This window comes from Cibotium barometz, chromosome 42, assembly GCF_041138505.1.
Source record: "Cibotium barometz isolate CiBa-2024 chromosome 42, ASM4113850v1, whole genome shotgun sequence".
Classification (NCBI taxonomy): Eukaryota; Viridiplantae; Streptophyta; class Polypodiopsida; order Cyatheales; family Cibotiaceae; genus Cibotium; species Cibotium barometz.
The window spans coordinates 41,425,984-41,436,101 of NC_141087.1; positions in this window are offsets into that span (position 1 = coordinate 41,425,984).

Below are 10,118 nucleotides of genomic sequence, written 5' to 3' on the forward strand. Positions count from 1 at the left end.
CTCAGGACGACAGAACCTACATTAGGTAGGGGGGATGTTAATCCCATTTTGGATTAAAAAATATGCTCCTCCATTTGAGGACATTAATAAGTGTCATGAAAAGGCACTATAAAAGTTGTACATTATGAGATATTGGCCACCAAAGGCCTTAGTTTAGTAAGTTTTAAGCGCCCAAGTGTGAATAAGGGCCAATTGTATATAAAGCATTTTCTTATTATGAGAAATAGAGAGAGTGAGATTGTACTCTAGGACATGTTCCTTTTCTATGCATGTATGTCTGGAAGAGTGAGAGAGAGATTGCCTTGTGTTGTGGTGCAAGTGACTCTACGAAGACAAAATGGAGGTGGAGTTTGGAGGAGTGGAGCTTCTACAAGAGAGCTTGGGGACCTCAAGGGACGTGAGCTTGAAGCATTGGTAAGTACCCAATGATGGTTGTCTTCTATTTCTTCTTCCAATTGTGAATGGTTAGAGTTCTCTCTTGGGAGGTGCGGTAGCCTATAACAATGACTCAAGCACAAGCACCAATATTGGTGATGAGAGGAGCCTGAAATAGAGAATGAAAGCAACAATAACTCCTTGGTTAGCACACAAGCAACATAGAGCTAATAACATTGAAAGAAATTAGAGGGAGTAGCTTTGAATTTGATAGGGATTTCCGATTTGAAGCAAGCGATGAAGTCCTTTAAAGCACCAAGGAGAATCTCCAAAGATGGCAGAGACGTAAATGCTATGCAACCAATCATCATAGAAGGCTACAAGAGAGGACAACTACCGCCCAATAGCTGCAATACATTGGTGCATTTGATGCACATCACAAGTTTATTGACAAATGGGGAAAGGAATTACAAAAAGTTATGAACTACAAACCTCCTTCCACTGAGTTGATTTGCCAAAATTGATGTCGCAGATGAACCAAAACTTAATCATTCTGCGAGATGGAAGAAGAAAAAAGAGTTGAATCAGAAGAGAGGGAAGCAAAAGGTGTAGCTAAGGAAGCTGAAGAAAATCAAGGATTAATACCTAACTTGCACCCTGCACACCTATGTATTACAAGTCATACACCATAGGGGAATGCAAGTTGGTGTTTGATAATGCCAAACTTAACCCCACAAGTGAGAGTGGAGGAGCCTATGATGGGCCTTCATAGGTCAAGGATGTAGACTTAGCCGAACCAGGAGAAGAACCTAAGCTTGTCTACATAGCCAAGGACTTAAATAAGGTCAAGGAGATTGAACTTGTAGATCTCCTCAAGGAGTATAGGGATTTCTTTGCATGGGCATACCATGATATGAAGGGATTTTCCGTAGAGGTGGTACAACACACCATCCCCATGGTACCCCGATGCTAAACCAGTCCACCAACGATGAAACTATCCAATGAATCCCAAATATGCAATCATTGTTAAGGAAGAGATCAATAAACTCATTGAGTGTGGATTCATCTATGAGATTGAACACTCAGAATGGGTCTCACCAATTATGGTTTGTGCCCAAGAAAAATGGAATACTTAGAGTGTGTGTTGATCTCAAGAAAGTGAATGATGCCACGTGCAAGGATCACTAACCATTTCCATATTAAGAACATGTGCTCGAATGAATTACGGGAAAGGAGGCTCATGGCTTTTTGGATGGATATTTAGGCTACAATCAAATTTTGATTGCGCTTGGAGGACCAAGCCAAAATAGCTTTTGTCACTGAGCATGGTGTGTATGCTTACAAAGTTATGCCATTCAATATAACCAATGCACCAGCCACATTCCAAAGACTTATGAACATTGCTTTTAAGGACTTCTTAAGAAAGTTGCTTGAAATTTTCTTGGATGATTTATGCATTTATTTGTCTTGGAAAGATCACCTGGCGTGCCTTAAAAGGGTGTTTGAAAGGTGTTGATTTTATCACATATCCTTAAATCCTTATAAATGCCAATTTTGGGTAAAACATGGAGTTATTCTTGGGCATATAGTGTCCAAAAATGGGATTTCCACTGATGAGAGCAAAATCAAGGTCATCTTAGAATTACCCCCACTAACAAACTACAAGGGAGTCCAGAGATTCATGAGCCATGTCGGCTACTACCATTGAGGAATGTGGAGAAAGTGGATGTGGGAATCTCCTCGTTGTGTTGGAGGAGGTTGAGATGGAGGTTCTACTGATGCAATTCAAGGAGGCGAGGGTGATTGGGGAGGGATGGTGAGGTTTGGTAGGTCAATAATAACTACATCCATTACGATGTTAACCTTCCTCTCTATTTTAGAGGCGACCTTCTCTTGTTGGGGCCTAGCTTTTAGCTCTATAATGTGTTGTTCTATGTTTGGTCCTTTGTTTTGATGGCCCTTTGGAAATCTTTACATTGCTCGGACATCTGGCTGTGGACCTCATCCACGAGCTGTTACCTATTGCATGCCATGGTTTCAACCCTCTAGAGTGCAGTGGTAGCTTGGGTGAGATCCTCCTTTGTGCCCTCGTAGCCTTGGCTTCCTCGACTTCTATGTGTAGTACCTCCACAGTTCGCATCGCAAATGAGTGATCCTAGAGTCAACTTCAAGGGCTTGCACTTGCAGCTTATCATTAAGCACGATGGCAGCGTTCTTCTGAGTTCCTAGCTAGGCAATATTGGCATGTGCTAGGAGGAGTGCTTGTTGGGCTGCATCCACTTACTCTTTTTGTTGCACCATGAATTCATTCACGTGCCAAGCAAGGTTTTGAATCATAGATGAAAAGGTGATGTAAAAGTTTGGAAGGCATCCCTAAAAGTTTAAGATGAAGCTTTTAGCTGAGATTAGATGTCCTTCTTGGATCCACCCATGAGTCTCAGTAATATTCTATGCCTCTTGAGAACTGGAGAATCTATTGCCCTCTCAAAATGGACTACATGCCTGACACTTCTCAGTATTGCTACCTTAGCCCTAGGGAATGATTTGTGGGCCAACCAATTGTTCTTGCTCTTCGAGGGCCTAGATGCCAACTGTGCCCAACTGTCGCATGCAATGTGGGTGTGTCCATTAGGTTTGTCTCCATAAATTCTACAAGGGCCTTGGTGGAAGTTTCTTGATCCAACCTTTGCTTCTTGGGCCTATGAGTGAGGAAGAGCTCAAGGTGGCCGAACCCTAGTGACTATATGCTTTGGGGAGCTCTTCCCATCCTACAGACATTGGTGAGGACCATGGCTGCTCCAAACTTGCCACCTTACTATGGAGTTTGTGATGGAAATTGTTGGCCCAATTCACTGGTGTCTCATACCCAATTTGAGATAGGCTAGGAGGGAGAGGTTACACCTATTGTACCTATCGGTGCATCAGAGGGGTTAGTCAGCATGGTGAGAACTCAACTGGGATAAGTAGACCAAGTCAAGAAATGTCTTCCCATTTGACTCGTCCTTGTTGACTAGGCGCATGATAATGTCTTTGATCATTCCTTTTGCTTCACTCGGTTTCTAGTAGGGCTCTATAGCTTTGGGTAGGTATAAGGCTTCATGGGAAAATATCCACAGTGAGGGCCAAGGTCAAGTTAGCACCTATATGCTAAGGTGGGTGTCGTAAGAGGAAATGAATCTAAAGCAGGTGTTGAGGTCTAGTCCCCCAAGCTTGAAGAGTTGCTAGCTTATCAAGTCAAAATCAATCTAGGTGTTCCATGACATCTAGTCTTTTGTTGGCAGGTAGCAATCCTATGTGTGATAGGTGAGCTTGTGCTCCACCTTCTTCTCAGACTTGATTCTACTATGGATCATGTGGCCTCTAACTTTCGGGAAGGTCAACTCCCAGTGGCTACTACTTGGTACTTTCAGGAGAAGGTCCACTCCTAGTGGCCTTTAAGACTTGTGTGGTAGGTGAGCTTGTGCTCCACCTTCTTCTCAAACTTGATTTTGACATGGATCATGTGGCCTCTGTTTCAGGAGAAGGTCCACTCCCAGTGGCTACTACTTTGGTACTCTAAGATCTTGGCTACTTTTTGTGGCCTTTCTCTTCTTGGTGGATGTGAGCAGCACTATATCTGAGGAGGTCTCTCTAATACCCCTGCATACGTACATTCCCATGAAAAAACTATATAAACAAGGGGCCTTTCTCTTCTTGGTGGATGTGAGCAGCACTATATCTGAGGAGGTCTCTCTAATACCCCTGCATACGTACATTCCCATGAAAAAACTATATAAACAAGGGGCCTTTCTCTTCTTGGTGGATGTGAGCAGCACTATATCTGAGGAGGTCTCTCTAATACCCCTGCATACATACATTCCCATGAAAAAACTATATAAACAAGGGGCCCTCCTCTCATTTTCCACTATTCACTCTCTAGCTACGCAAACTCTTGCCAAATTTATCTAAAATCCTCCTAGCCCTCTACCTCCTCCACTACCATGGTATCTACTATCACATGGGGTTTTTGTGGTGTTGGTAGTTTTGGGTTGCCATTGCCACCTCTCCTTGGTGCTCTGCTTTATGACTAAAGAGGTTGGGGGTAACATTGGTGTGACTTTAGGGACCCAAACACTTCTGTTACCTTTATAATACCCTTGGGACACTAGAAGAGTGTGAGGTACCCACCCACCATGTTTGGGTAGCACTCCTTTGTCAAGGTTTCCCTCTTTGATTGGTTGGTTTCAACCATGCACCTTGGGTAGCTAAGGTTATCAATGACCTGCATAGTACCCTTGGGCTTCCAGCAACTCCTTCTTGACAAACCATGTTTTTGGTTTATGGTTGGGGTTCGGTGTTTTGCTATGTGGTCCGGTTGGTGGCATGGCTGTGAATGGCATATGCTGAACCTTCCTCTTGGTGGGTACCTAGATTTTCCTTTTCCTTCATAGTAACCTTGTGCCCAGAGCATTACTTTTCGTACCCACTATTTTTCACCCTTATCATGGAAACATTGGTATTGCTAGGGACTGATGGGTGGCACTAGCGGTCTTGGTTTTGCAAGGTTAGAAATGGAAGTAGTATTGGTGTTAGTTGGATTAGTTTTGAGAGAGGCCACTTGTGTTGACCGAAGAAGGTCAACCTTATTAGGCAAGGCTTTTAATGAAGCTTGGTCACTTACCACTGTCAAGCTTGGTCACTTACCACTGTCAAGTATAGAATAGGTCTCTTTAGCATGGCTAAAGTGTGGGGTACCTTTGGATGTTTGATGGGTTGGAGAACTTCTTTGATGGGAGAATGGTTTTCTCGTGTTGAAGTTTGACAAGAAATGGGCTTCTCATCTGCCATTAGGACATTTATCTATCTAGCAGCTAGTTTACAAGGTAGCAATTTGTGAGTCCTAGTCTATTGGGCTTCTCATCTGCCGTTAGGACATTTATCTATCTAGCAGCTAGTTTACAAGGTAGCAATTTGTGAGTCCTAGTCTATTGGGCACTAATTATGCCCCATCCATCCATGTCTAAGAAGCACTTCTTCATGCATGGTACCTATAGAAATAACATAGAACTTCCCTTCCAATGGGTTATTTCTAGTGTGAAGCACAGTAGTGAATGAACCTACACACGAGGTTTTGAATTCGTTTACTCCTTTGCTTCTAGTCTCACTTTTGTGGATATTAACAATGGTTGTTGTAGTGCACACTAAGTCACATGGGACATTAGGTTATGGCTAGCACTCGTGTCCAGATCAACATGAGCTTTTATACTAGACCATTTTTTGTGGTCATTCCTAGCTAGAGTCACTTCCTAATCCTCCTCTTCTAAGTCAATGACTTGGACCATGTTAATAGAAACGTGGCAATTACATAACTTTTCTTGTCTAGCCTTAGCTTGTTTTTCAGCCTCTACTAAGGCTTTGTTTTGTGCCCTTCTTGCAAAGCGAGAGAGTTTTATAGACTTATTTGATACTACACATTCGTCTCTCTCTGTGGCCATTAACCTAATTGGAATTTTGGAAATATTGAGCTCTTTTTTCCATTGATGGCAAAAGTCTACATGGGAGTCTATGGCCTCAACGTGCCACCTCCTTTTGTCTCATGTGGATATGGCCTTTCAATTCTAGCACACATTGCATTGCTGTAGTGCTCAACATGTATATCAAAGCAATTTCCTTGCCATCTGCTGTGGTATATATTGTGCCTATTGTTCTCGTTAAGGAGGATGTCCATAGTTGCAGGAATGTGCATCTAATTTTTAGAGTCTGCCCCGACATCAAGGAAAGGTAAAGACAAGGTTGATGTTTAGCCCATAAGTGCTCATAATATGACAGGTTCTGTTACGACCCTAACACATGGCAACACTTGGGACTTACACGTGAGATGCATACACACTATTATGCAGGATTTACATGCTAGTAATGCATGGGACAAGCCGACGTTGTGTGGGAAAAACAATGGCAGCATACTATTACACATCATTGCTTATAATACAACCATAACAGATTCTCCCCTCTTCTAGTAGATTTAACAGACCCCTCCCAAGTCAGCAAGGATTCATAAGTGTGAACAGGTAACGGTCGTGGGTGATGGTTGTAGGCCAAAGACCCAATGATGTGTAGAATGGGGTTACTAGCAAGGAAACACAGGGCACATAAGTATGGTATGTGGCCAGGCAAGAAGTTCAAAAAACTCCAAGCTCTCACATTCCTCATCCAATGTTTTATGACAAGTTTAACTCCACATGTCTAGCTAGGTAGTTTTATTGGTGGTTTTGAGTCTTCAACAAGGTCCACCACTTATAGGATGAGTTTTCAATGTAATTTTACTTTAAGGGTTTCATTCCTTTCCAAATGTAGATGTGGTATGTGTCCCAATCATGGGTCTCTCTCATAAAGGGTATGCCAAGGATGCAGTCATATGAATTGGGCTGCTGTGAAAAGTTTATCAAAAACTTAGACCAAAAGACTTGATTCTTAGATTTCACAATAGCTCAACGAGCTTGACTATTAGGCTGGTAGTGTCAAGTGATCGTTGGCCTCCACTTCTCCCAACATTTCTTGGTAAATGATGCTAATCCCAACCCCTCCATCTAGGATGGGTGTGACTTGGCAATCCTTGTATTTCATAGGGAGGACATTATTCATGTCATCACTCTCAAAGTACTGGCCTAGCTTATTCACTGATTCTTTCAAAAAGGCTTGGTGAACTACCTCTTCCATTGGGTTCATCATTATTTATATCACTCGTCTGAGGAGTCTTAAATTGGTGAACTACCTCTTCCATTGGGTTCATCATTATTTATATCACTCATCTGAGGAGTCTTAAATTGGTTGTTCTTCCATACGCTCTTTTAACCCTCTGTCCATCCAATCCTTTAAGTCCTTCCATAGGCTTGAATTGAATTGGTTGTTCTTCCCTCTCACTTTTAACCCTTCGTCCATCCAATCCTTTAAGTTGTTCCATAGGCTTGGGCTTCCTTTTGTAGTAGTAAGGAGCCAATAGAAATCTAGACTTGGGAGGAAAGGAAGCAAAGAGTCCTACTATGTCCCCAACTGGTCACACCTTCTTTCCTCGAAACTGACAAAAGAGTTTAGTCTTGGTCATAGTCTGATTCACGATTCAAGTCTGATAAGATTTTTCCTAAACTATCTTTCTCGAAAAGGTTTGATAATTCACTTACTATTTTATCGAATTTCTTTCTTTGAATATACACTTAACTAATTTCTAAATTAGTTACGAATTCCAATGAGAAATAAATTAATCATTTATCTAAATATTTCAACCTCGATAGATTTCTTGAATTTTCTTTTTACAATCCGTGTGAATATAAAACGATAGAAATTTCTCTCTTAGAGTATTTAATTATTCATTTATCAAATACTCATAGAATTTAAACATAGACTTTAAGAGAATTCTAATTTTGATATAAAAATTCTTTATGTATCTATTTATGCATAAAAATCAACTTCAATGGGAATAACACTTTTATATAAAAGAAAATCCTTTTATGCATCTATTTATGCATAAAATCAATTTAATAGAAAAATAACACTTTTAAAATAAAAGAAATTCCTTTATGCATCTTTCTATGCATAAAAATCAATTTTAATAAGAATAACACTTTTGTAATATAAAAATTTTCCTTTATGCATCTTTCTATGCATAAAAATCAATTTTAATAACAATAACACTTTTGTAATTAAAAAAATTCCTTTATGCATCTTTCTATGCATAAAAATTAAATTTAATGAGATAACACTTTTATAATTAAAAAAATTCCTTTATGCATCTTTCTATGCATAAAAATCAATTTTAATAAGAATAACACTTTTGTAATCAAAAAAATTCCTTTATGCATCTTTCTATGCATAAAAATCAATTTTAATAAGAATAACACTTTTGTAATCAAAAAAATTCCTTTATGCATCTTTCTATGCATAAAAATCAAATTTAATGAGAATAACACTTTTATAATAAAAAATTCCTTTATGCATCTTTCTATGCATAAAAATCAATTTTAATAATTAATATCAATGATATCCATGCATATTCATAGGTGAATATGTACATGGAGTAATTAGAATATTTCTTTTAGATGCAAAAATGGTGGGAATTACTCTTTTGGAAACATAAAGACAAACTTTCTTTTCCACAAAATTTTAAAAATTTTACCATTACCTCCTTTGTATGGGTGACCATTTCTCATTTTTATCATTCTATTTTAACTTAATTTAACCCAAATTAGATTCATAGAACTCTAATCTACACAATTTTCTAAATTCAAGAGAGTAAACAATAAGAAGAGTTTAATTAATCCCTTAGTTAATCTTTCTAGGATTAAGAAAGGCTGAAATATAAAGAAGAGAAGGGGGTGGCCTTTTTATCAAAGGCATAGCATTTTAATTTAATTCAATTAACTGCAAAACATAAAAATCAAGAAAATCATAGATTTGAAATTTATAAATAAGTAAGAAAATTAGCTTACATGGAGCTTGTAAGCTCTCCTTTGGCTTGAGGGCTCTACTCTTGTTTGAAGCAAGAGTGGCCACCAATTCCTTTGGAGATGATTAGGCCAAAAACAATTGAATTATTAAGAAATTCAATGTAGATGGCTCAGGACAGGAGTAGAGTAATAGTGCATAAACACCATTAAGCTTTTACAAAGGGGGAGGCTTCTATTTATAGGAAAAAGTGAGCCTCAAACCAAGCAAATTGATTCTAGAATTTTCTAGATTAGTTTGGTCAATTTTTGACCATTTTTGGGTAAGTTCAGCTTACTTTTTGGATCTAGTTTTGAAACAGGAGAGAGGAGAGATGAGAATATCTCATTTTATTGATTAAGAATTAGGGGTAATGATGAGAAAAAGGCACCTACTTCATGAGGGGAGATCCCCACACTGAGGTGTCAAAATTCAGTTTTTTTAATTGTTTTCTTTGGTCCTTAGTCCACTCTTCATCTTATGTGAGCATTTACTCATTTTGGGGTGGGGGGTTTCTTTTATTCTTCAATTTATCTCCTCCCTACATTTGGATTAATCTTCTTGGTCCATAGGAACCTTAATCCAAAATTTTCGAAAAATCTGGACCCTTAGACTAAGGTCTTTTGTGCACATTATAATTTATTTCTAATGCACCTTAGGAATTTCTTTTTGAACTTCTGTTTCAGGGGAATTTATTTTAATAAGAAGGAATATTTTTCCATCCAAAGATATCAAAAAACTGAATTATCTCTCTCTAGAACATTTTCTCTCTCTCTCTCTAGGCCAAAACAGGTAGAAATAAGATCTCTTATTATTCTGAAAAGGGGAATTGATTACAGGGGAAGAAACTGGACATCTTGAGGGGCTGGGGAGGAATCTTACATTAGGCAAGTTTCTAGGGTCTATAACTAGTTCTTCCAAGTTTTTGGCGAGGGCCGAGGATTTAATTCTTCCTCTGAGAGGATGATGAGATATTGGAAACAGTATCCTCACCTGCTCCCTCTTAAACTATCACACAGTCTTCCCCCCTATCCTATCTTCTTGGACCTTCATCATCTAGTTCTAGGAGTAACTCTACCATGTACCGAAACTTTGTTGGTTAATAGGACTCAGGCTGGTTTTTGTGCCCTTTGAGTGCAGGAATCTCCAACCTATCCGGCTTCGTGAGAGTAGTGGCTCTCCTTGTATTTTGCATTCTAGTAATGACATTGAGATGAATCATTTGTAACATCCCATCCTTGGTGCTTGACGCTTGATGCTTAGAAGGATGCTTATAGTAAGTTAAG